This window comes from Trachinotus anak, unplaced genomic scaffold (genome assembly GCF_046630095.1).
Source record: "Trachinotus anak isolate AG129_WGS33_773 ecotype Australia unplaced genomic scaffold, CSIRO_AGI_Tana_v1 ptg000039l, whole genome shotgun sequence".
Lineage (NCBI taxonomy): Eukaryota > Metazoa > Chordata > Actinopteri > Carangiformes > Carangidae > Trachinotus > Trachinotus anak.
This window is the reverse complement of record NW_027273890.1, coordinates 165,740-174,921: the sequence shown is the minus strand read 5'-3', so window position 1 is coordinate 174,921 and position 9,182 is coordinate 165,740.

Here is a 9,182-nt window from a genome sequence, read left to right as displayed (position 1 = left end):
GATTTGGCGCTATACAAATAAAATTGAATTGAATTGAATTGAATTGAATTTTCATCTGAATTTTAGTTTCAGGGAACAACAGATTTAAATACAAACACACCTATATGAGCACATTTTAAAATTACTGTACATATATTCAGTGAACAAGCAGCAGACCAGGACAATAAACGACGCCTGTCTGCTCATGATGTTAATTAACCTAAAGTCACTACTTCAGGGTTCACTTGATTATCAGGAATTGTAATGTAAGTTACTAGTCTTGTAATCAGACTGTACAACTCATCCACCTCTGTCAGAGCCAAGATGACACAGATGACTTGTCACACTTTGCACTCTGAATCATCACAACACTCCACTCCAAATACTAACCGTATTGATATTATATATCATATCATACAATATTTGTATCCTTCTTTTTGCAATTTCTATTTACATATGCATATTCACAGTATATTATTATTTATGGTATTTATATCTTGACATTCTGTATTTTTATTTCTATTCTGTCTACCTCAGTATTCCATTCTATTGTATTTTTGTATTCTAATACACCGGACTGCTGTAACAACCTAATTTCCCTTCGGGGATGAATAAAGTCATCTATCTATCTAGTCTGATTGAAGCAGGTGAACTTCAGTAGAAATGTCCGGAGGGCTTGGCAAGTTACTCAACTTAATGGCTGAGTTGTTTATAAAATCTGAGCCAGATGTCCCACATTAACAGACGGGAAGAAACTTTAATTTGCCACATTGGTTCATGTTCGAAGGTTAAAACAGTGAAATAAAGCTGCTGACATTTAAAGGCTTCAGTGTCTCAGCAGCACAAAGACAGAGGATCAGAGAGCGTTTGGCTGTTCCAGATAAATGTTTAGCAGCAAGGCCAGAGGAGGTTTCTCAAGTCTCACTGGTTAGTGATTTTCCTGCCATTCACTCTGGAGAGCAGTGGACTCAGTCTGATCCTCATTGTCGACTTCAGCATCACGCTGAGTTTCCTCCAGCTGCTGCGGACACGGGGAGGATAATCTTTAAATGGCAGCCAGAGTTAAAACCTGCTCTCCTGTGTCTGGTGATGTCCTGTCAGGCTGGAGATAATGAACACGGCTCGACGTCAGCCTCAGCTCTAAACTTCTGCCACCCTCATCATGTCGTCTTCACTTCCATTGTTGTGATCGGGCAGTGTTTAAACCAAATTCAGTTTCCAAACTTCAGACCACACAGCTGCTGTTTCATGATGAGATAAGACAAGTCATGTATGAATGTATGAATGTATGAATGTATGAATGTATGACAGGAAGTGCACAGGAAATAATTTCAGATTAAGGCTACTGATCATCATGACACTCACAGGACTTGACTTTGATAGTGTGTTCTGTCTTTAAGTTGGTTCCTGGTTTGCAGAACAGCTGGAGTTATTCATGTGACAACAAATAAACCACTCATACAGGTTTTGTTGGTTATTGGTAGAAGTTGAGGCGTTTGACGCGATATGAGTCAAAACCTAAATCCTGATCCAAAAAATGGACCTGAGAACAATCAGAGCAGACCCCAGGATTACTGGACCTGATCCACACTGTGCTGGACCCCAACAGACCTATGGAAGGTGAACAGAAGTTTAACTCAGTCGGAGGAGGGTCCTGAGTGATCTAGGTTTTCAAGGAGCTGGCTGGACCTTTGAGGCATTGCAGAAGGCTGACAAACCAAAGACAGATCAGTACTCGTCTGCAGTCCTGACAGCAAAGTGTTTTAGTCTGTGAGTAAACAGAGAAAAGAGTGACGAGTGTCAGAAGGTAAAAGAAGCTCTGAGTCCATTACAGCCACGGACTCTTTCATTGGCCTGAAGGTGTAATGACACGTTGTCAGCATCCTCCAGGCGTCCCGCTGGGTAAAATCACTCATGTGCTGCCACATCACACTCACACTGGCAACCTGTAATTCATCCATCGCCTGGACCAGCCGAGCCGCCGATGGTGATGATTTCCTGTGACACGCTTCAGTGTTTCAGTGTGTGTTGTTAATCAGCTCTGACTCTGTTTGTATTCATGTGCAGCTGAAGTGCTTCAATTAACTCCTTCACACAGAGAGGATAACGAGCAGCTTTCTCCTCTGTGGCAAACCATGTTTCTATCCTCCAACTAAAACAAAACCTCCTGTCACGATTTTACAGATTTCTTCCCAAAAACTGTATTTTTGAAATAAGAAAATGGATAATAACTGATCAAAAAGCTGGAATCTAACCCAGTGTTTTTTGGGCATTGTTCATGTGTGTGATAAACTACAGGTATATGTCACACGACCCTGACATAAACACTGCGCTGCAGATTTAAAACATCAGCAGATTACAGATCTCATAACCCTAACCCCAGACCTATTACAATATTCCACAATAATTATATTTATAACTTAACTAAAACTTTGGATTAAATAATTATTAGTTTTATGATACTTTCCTCTTAATTACAACATATCATTATTCTGTAATATTTTATTCATATACTGTGATATACTGTAGACATGAAAATGACCTTACACCAACTACAGATGCATCACATACAGTTATCAGAAGATAACTACACATCATTTTACATATTTTAAGACTGTTTTGGACACATGCAAATGTAGCCAAAACAGGGGTTGTCACCCTGGAAATGGCTCATCATCATCAACATCAGCATTTCACTTTTTTAAATCAACTTCATTTCATACATGTCTGATTCTCATGTGTTAGATAAATTATTGGCTCATGTTTTCAGTGAATCTGAAAAGAGTTCGACCTGAGAGGAAAGAAAACAGATGTAAATAGAATTAATGAGAGTCCAGTTTTAATGACGCCTGTATTTACACTGTGAGGGGTCATCAAACTCATTAAACACACAGATTTCACTAACACGCAGCGCTGCTGTTTTCCAAGTATCTACAGCTCCAGGTGTTTCTCCTCCATGACACTAGTTTCTCCTCCATGACTGTTGTTCCCATCTCTCAACTCATCAGACTGGACAATGTGACAGACAGGAAACAATGGTGGGGGCACTCCGAGTGTCACAAGACATGAGGCACAACACTCATCACCATAGAAAACATCTGGAAAAAGACACCTCTGACTAAAACCTTGTTCCTGTCTGATCAGGTCGGGATATGAAATCACAGCTGCTGGTATCCTGATGATTCATTTTCATGTAAATGAAGCTTCTGTTGTAAATGTTCAATTTTTTGTGTACCCCCAACATTAAAGTTCAAACTAACCTTTAATAAACTCTCAGGGTCCAGGTACAGATCCAGGACCAGGATCAGTCCTGCTGCACTGCAGGAGTCTGTCTGTGCTGCAGTGAAACGTCCTCACATCTGATGTTGAGCTCTCAGCGTCCACAGAGATGCCCTCACCTCTGAAGTTAATGATCTGTAAGGAGGAGAGTAATAAGACTCATTTGATGGGAGCAAATGGAAGAAAGAAGCTCCTCTTCTTCTAATCATGGAGTCCTGGGGGGGTCGGGGTGGGGGGGTTCACACAGCATCTGCTCGTCTTTAATTTCCCTGAGCTGAGCCTCAGGACCTGATCTGCCTTCATGTAAGAATATATGATGTGATTACACTGAAATGAAAAGAAACAAACTCACACTAATAATCATGGATGTGTGAGTTTAATGTGATGATGAGGAGCAGACTCACATCACACTGGTCCACATGTAGACCAGTCCTCCAGCTCTTCAGTGTCAGACCAGCTCCAGCTTTACTGTAACAGATGAAGTGTCTCTGAACTGACCAAAGATCATCTATTTTACAGATGCTCCACTCTGTCTCTGAGACTGCAGCTGATCACAGATTTTTATTTTAAAGCTGAACCTGATTAGATTTCATCTGATTACATCAAATCCCAGTTCATGGCCCCGGTACAGTCCCAGCTCAAAGTCCAGATTTAGACTGGAGCACTCAGGTGTCCCCCTCCACCTGTCTTACCCACTGAGTAATGAGCTTCACTGAGCAGCTGCTGTCAGGCTGGAACAGGATGTGACTGCAGGATGACGTCTGCTGCTCCACCCAAAACCTCATCCAGCCTGAGTCATGATCCAGAACCACACCCACAGATCCAACCCCACCTCAGAGCTGTTGTCTGAGCTCAGACCCTCAGCCCCAGACTGTGATAGTGATGTACAAACTGATCATGTTTATTGATGATGACAGCTGAGCTGTGGGAGGGCCTTCATCCTGTCAGTTAAAGACAACAAACCTCCTGTTGACTGGGGGACTTTACCCTCAGTAAGGTCTGACAGGAGAACAACCCTTGGCTCATCACTCAGGGGACCAGCATCGGCCTGATGACCTGTTATACTTGATTCATGTTATTCACAGTTTGTTTTAACCTGAACGTCTCCTTCGTTTCTGTGTCTGAGTAAAAACTAATCTGAGAAAACACAAACAACACACCCAGACACACTGGTGCTGATAGTATTATTATTATTATTATTATTATTATTATTATTATTATTATTATTAACAAACAACTTGTACCTTACAATCTTCTGAATTTTAATAATCAAGTCATGTCTGAACTTAAATCTAAAAGGAACCACAGATGAGTTTGATATTAGTCCAAAAATACTTAAACCATCATTAAATACCTTAATAACAGAATCATTAATGGATAAATCAATATAACAATCAGAGGTTCAGTTTCCTAAAGTAGAGACCAGACAAACTCGTCTTTATGTAATCCTTATTTACCCAGACTCTGTTACCATAGTAACATCATCCTGTGAATGTGTACACCTTCAAATCATTGGACTCAAGTCACTGATCATTTGTTAAAGGGTAATTCCTCTAAAAGTGACTCACTGAGTGTGACCTCACTCTGTCACTGATGATGTCACACTTCATCAGTGACATCACTGACACCACCCAACTCCTCCACCCACCATCAAATTGTCAGGAAGGCTGTAAACAGGTTGTCTGTCCTGTACGGTGGCTTCCTGAGGACAAAACTAATGAAGGAATAAAAACTCAAATCTCAAAGAAAAAGGGGCTGAGAATATAAACATTTAACCAACACTGAACCACACAGATTAAATATATATTAAATTCACAGTAAATGCATATTAAATATACACAGTAAAAACACACTAAATACATATTAAATACACAGGAAATACACATTAAATACACAGTAAATATAGACCTTCATGACCTGCAATGATACAGTATGTTTACTGTTTACAGTTAATAAAATAAAATGAATGTTTTACCTGTCAATCATTTCTTATCCTCTGGACTCAGACTCAATTTTTTTAAATCAGAGTTTAAAACATTAAAACAAACCAACTCTGTTTGTCTTTTATTAAATTAAATATATTTGATTTATTTTGTATTTCTCTTTTTGTGTTTATTCTCTGTATTTATATCTATTTATTTTAGTCTTATTTAAGTGCATGTTTTTATGCTGCTCTTAACTGTAGAAAAATACTTTAATAAATTATATTTTTAAAATCCAGAGACATTATTTATTCATTTCCAAAGGAGGTAAATTCACCCTCTGCAGTTATTATACATCATTATTATGTGTGAAGTTAAAAACCTCACTTATCCTGTACATCACTTATTTCTGTTTTATCTGTCTTATTTCTTTACTTCCTGCACCAACACAAATCCCTGTAAACATGTGTTTGATGAATGAACAACGGTTTCGAACAGAACTACCTTCACTCTGTGGTTTACACTTTCACCTCCTTCGTTGCTTTAGAAAAGAAACTTTCCCTAACATCAGGCTGTGTTTTCGGTTGAGTCTCTGGACTGTTCTCTCTGTAATTAGGACATTTCACAGTCTTACTGTCTTCACTGTTTTCAGAGCAGAGATCTTGGCCTTTTTGTCCTTTGTTGCATCCTGTAGACTTGTCTACATGGTGTTGTAATGGTTTGAGTTTGTTAATCCCTCAGCAGATTTAACAAGCATGTTTTTTAGAATCTTGTCCTGTGAAGTCAGCATGGTGGTCACAAATAATAGTGCATCATGGGAAATTTATCAGCTCTGCCAACAAGTCGTCCACAGGGACTCAGCTCAGTCAGAGTCTTTGTAGACTCTCAGCTCTGCTGTTCATCGTTGTTGAATTTGTTGTCTGCAGAGTCACATCAGAGCCGTTTGCAGCCGTTATCCGTCTCTGCTCGTCGCTCGCTCTCTGACAAGTTTTATTCTGTCACTGCTGGACTTTCACCAGTCATGCAACTTCAATGTCAAACAAAAGGCGTTTCTGAGTGTTAGTGAGTTTCTGTGAGGCTGTGGACGGCGTTTAATATGATTCCATCTCCTCTTGGATCTAAGTGAGGCCACAGGGAGATGATTTTCTGACCTCTATCACTGAGCTGTCAGAGTCCTAACAGTTCTACAGCTCTGTAGCTCTGCAGCTCTGTAGCTCTGAAGCTTAGTAGTTCTGTAGCTCTGCAGCTCTGTAGCTCTGAAGCTGTGTAGCTCTGAAGCTTAGTAGTTCTGTAGCTCTGCAGCTCTGTAGCTCGGAAGCTGTGTAGCTCTGTAGCTATGAAGCTGTGTAGCTCTGTAGCTCTGCAGCTCTGAAGCTTAGTAGTTCTGTAGCTCTGTAGCTCTGTGAGGACAGACTGCAGTCATAGCTCCATGTACAGACGAGGCCTGTCACATCTGTAAACCCAAATGTTTCTGTCATCAAAACTTTATCAAATGTGTCAGAATGTATCAGTGTTCAGGTGTGTGTGTGTGTGTGTGTGTGTGTGTGTGTGTGTGTGTTTGTGACGTTTTAATGATTAAATACAGATGTTAGCAGCAGTGTGTCCATCTCCTCTCCAGATGTTGCTGTGATGCAGTTTTGTGTCTGACCTGTCTTCATGTTGCTCAGGTGAAAAAGCTGAAAGCTGGAAAACGTTTAACATGTTCCAGATGGTGTAAAGAAATGTTCTCAGGTCACCTTCTTCTTCTTCTGTAATCTCTCACTCTTCCTGTCTCCTGCATTATAAACACTCAGAGAGCAGATCAGCCTCTGATTGGCTGAGAGCACAATGAGCAGCTCATTCAGCAGTAATGAGCATCTGAGAATAAAAGAGTGTTAATCTGAGAAGGAAGAGAGTTTGTGACGGCGGCAACAGAGGTCAGGAGGTCATCGATAACGTCTTCATGTCCAGACGCTGTCTGTGATTACAGGAAATCATTGGCGTGTCTCTGAGAGAAAGCTCAACCTTGGAGACTCAGTCCTCTGTCCTCTACTCCAATCCAGCCCCATCACAACCACCTGCACCGCTTCATTTTAAATTGCAGCAGACAGGTGATGATGATGATGAAGATGATGAATCAGCAGAGCTGTTGATGGATGAAAGTCTGATTGAAGCTTCTTCAATCAATCAGAGATAAAGATTTACTGAGGAGGAAAATCTGATCATTATGTATTTTTATATTATATATATATGTTTATATATGTTTATATGTCTTTATTGTTATGTGTTTATATATATGTTCATATATTTATATATGTTACAAAGTGCAGCTGTTTAAACGTACAGGGTTAATTCATGTATTTATTTGTCTTGTTCAGATTATAAACATGTTCCCCTCATCTTCATCTTTTGAAATAAAAGGTTCCGTTATTGAAAATATTAAATGAGTTGTGGTCACAGAACATGAACCGATAAACACCTGAACCTGAAACTGTCAGGTAACTGTAGCTGACCCCAGAGACTGATAATGTTACTGACTGCTAGGCCTGGTCCAGACTCAGACACAGGGACTTGGGATCCCTGTCAGTGGTTCAGAGGGAGTCCAGTTGGTTTCCTGAACCCTCTGCAGGCTGCTGGTTAACAGTCCTGACACCGTCTTTATGTCCCAACAAATATAAAACCAACAGAGAGGAAACAGCAGCGTGGCTCAGACAGGAATCTAACAGTATAAAAGCAGAGTTTGTCATGTGGAGACAAAGAGGTGGAGGCAGATGGACGTCTAAAGAGGCTGTTTGTGTTTCTCAGTGTGAGTCTCAGTCTCAGTCTCTGACTCGGAGCCAGTCGTCCTCTGGGGATAAAAACCCCACATGATGTCTGCTCACTGCCAGCTCTGTTAAACAGACACCAGGTCAGTTTTCTTCCTCCTGACTCACAAACAAAGCTGTGATTGAGGAGCGACTCTGTCAGAGCAGGTCTACACGAGGAGGACACTGTTTTCAGCTGAAAGCTGACTAAAGGTCCCCCTCGGTGTCTGGACGCAGGAGCAGGAAACGCTGCTCAAAGTGAAGAATCGGCATGTTTGGAGAGCCCTCGGGTGCGTTTGGTTTTAATGTTGGCTTCAGAGTGGGGCGGCCGGCGGGGAGGAGACACTTCCAGAGCTGCACCAGCGTCACTTAGCAACAGCACCTTTTAGCTGGATGAAAGCTCAGGAAGTCCCCCAACAACAGGACGGACCGGACCCCATCAGAGACAAAACTGATCCAGCAGGAAGACTAATGTCAGGACAGATTATTAACTCTTCACTGAAGAGATGGTATTGATGATATTATTGATCAAATGATTGATTAAATCTAAGTGTCCTGGGTCAGGCTGCACTCCAAGCTGCGGACCTGTCCTCACTCACTTGTTCTGGACGTAGTTCTGTGAAGAACTTTGTGGCCTGGTTTATGAAATTCAAGATAAAATGACTACAGAACTGAACCTCGGTTCATCTGGATTTCAGTCTGTGGGGAGGTGACCTCAGCATCACCTGCTCTGCTCTGAATGGTTCAGTCAGGTCTGTAAATGATTTCAAACTGATTTCACCTCCACGTGTTGGTTTCTGAAGGAAGTTTGACTTGATTCAGTTTAACTGTGTTTATTGTTTTATCCTGTTTCTCCAGTATTTGTCTGAATGTGTGGAGACCACAGAGGAAAGACACTCTGACCTGCAGGGGTCACAGACAGTTGAAGTCTGAATGTGTTCAGTTTGACTGATTAAAGGTTCATTACCTGAAATTTTATTTCATTTATTTCTAAAAGCTATAAACAACCAGATGTGTGGGCATTGAGGGTGCGATTTTGAACTTAAACACTCAGCACCAAAACAAAAATAAAAGCCCATATATGTCTGCTGTGTCAAAATAAAAGCCTGACTCTGTGAAGTCCAGACAGAGGATGTGATTGATGTTTGAACAGGAAGTGTGTGTTGTTGAGTGTGTCCTGGTGTGACTGTCACACTGATCTGAGGTCAGATGAATGAAA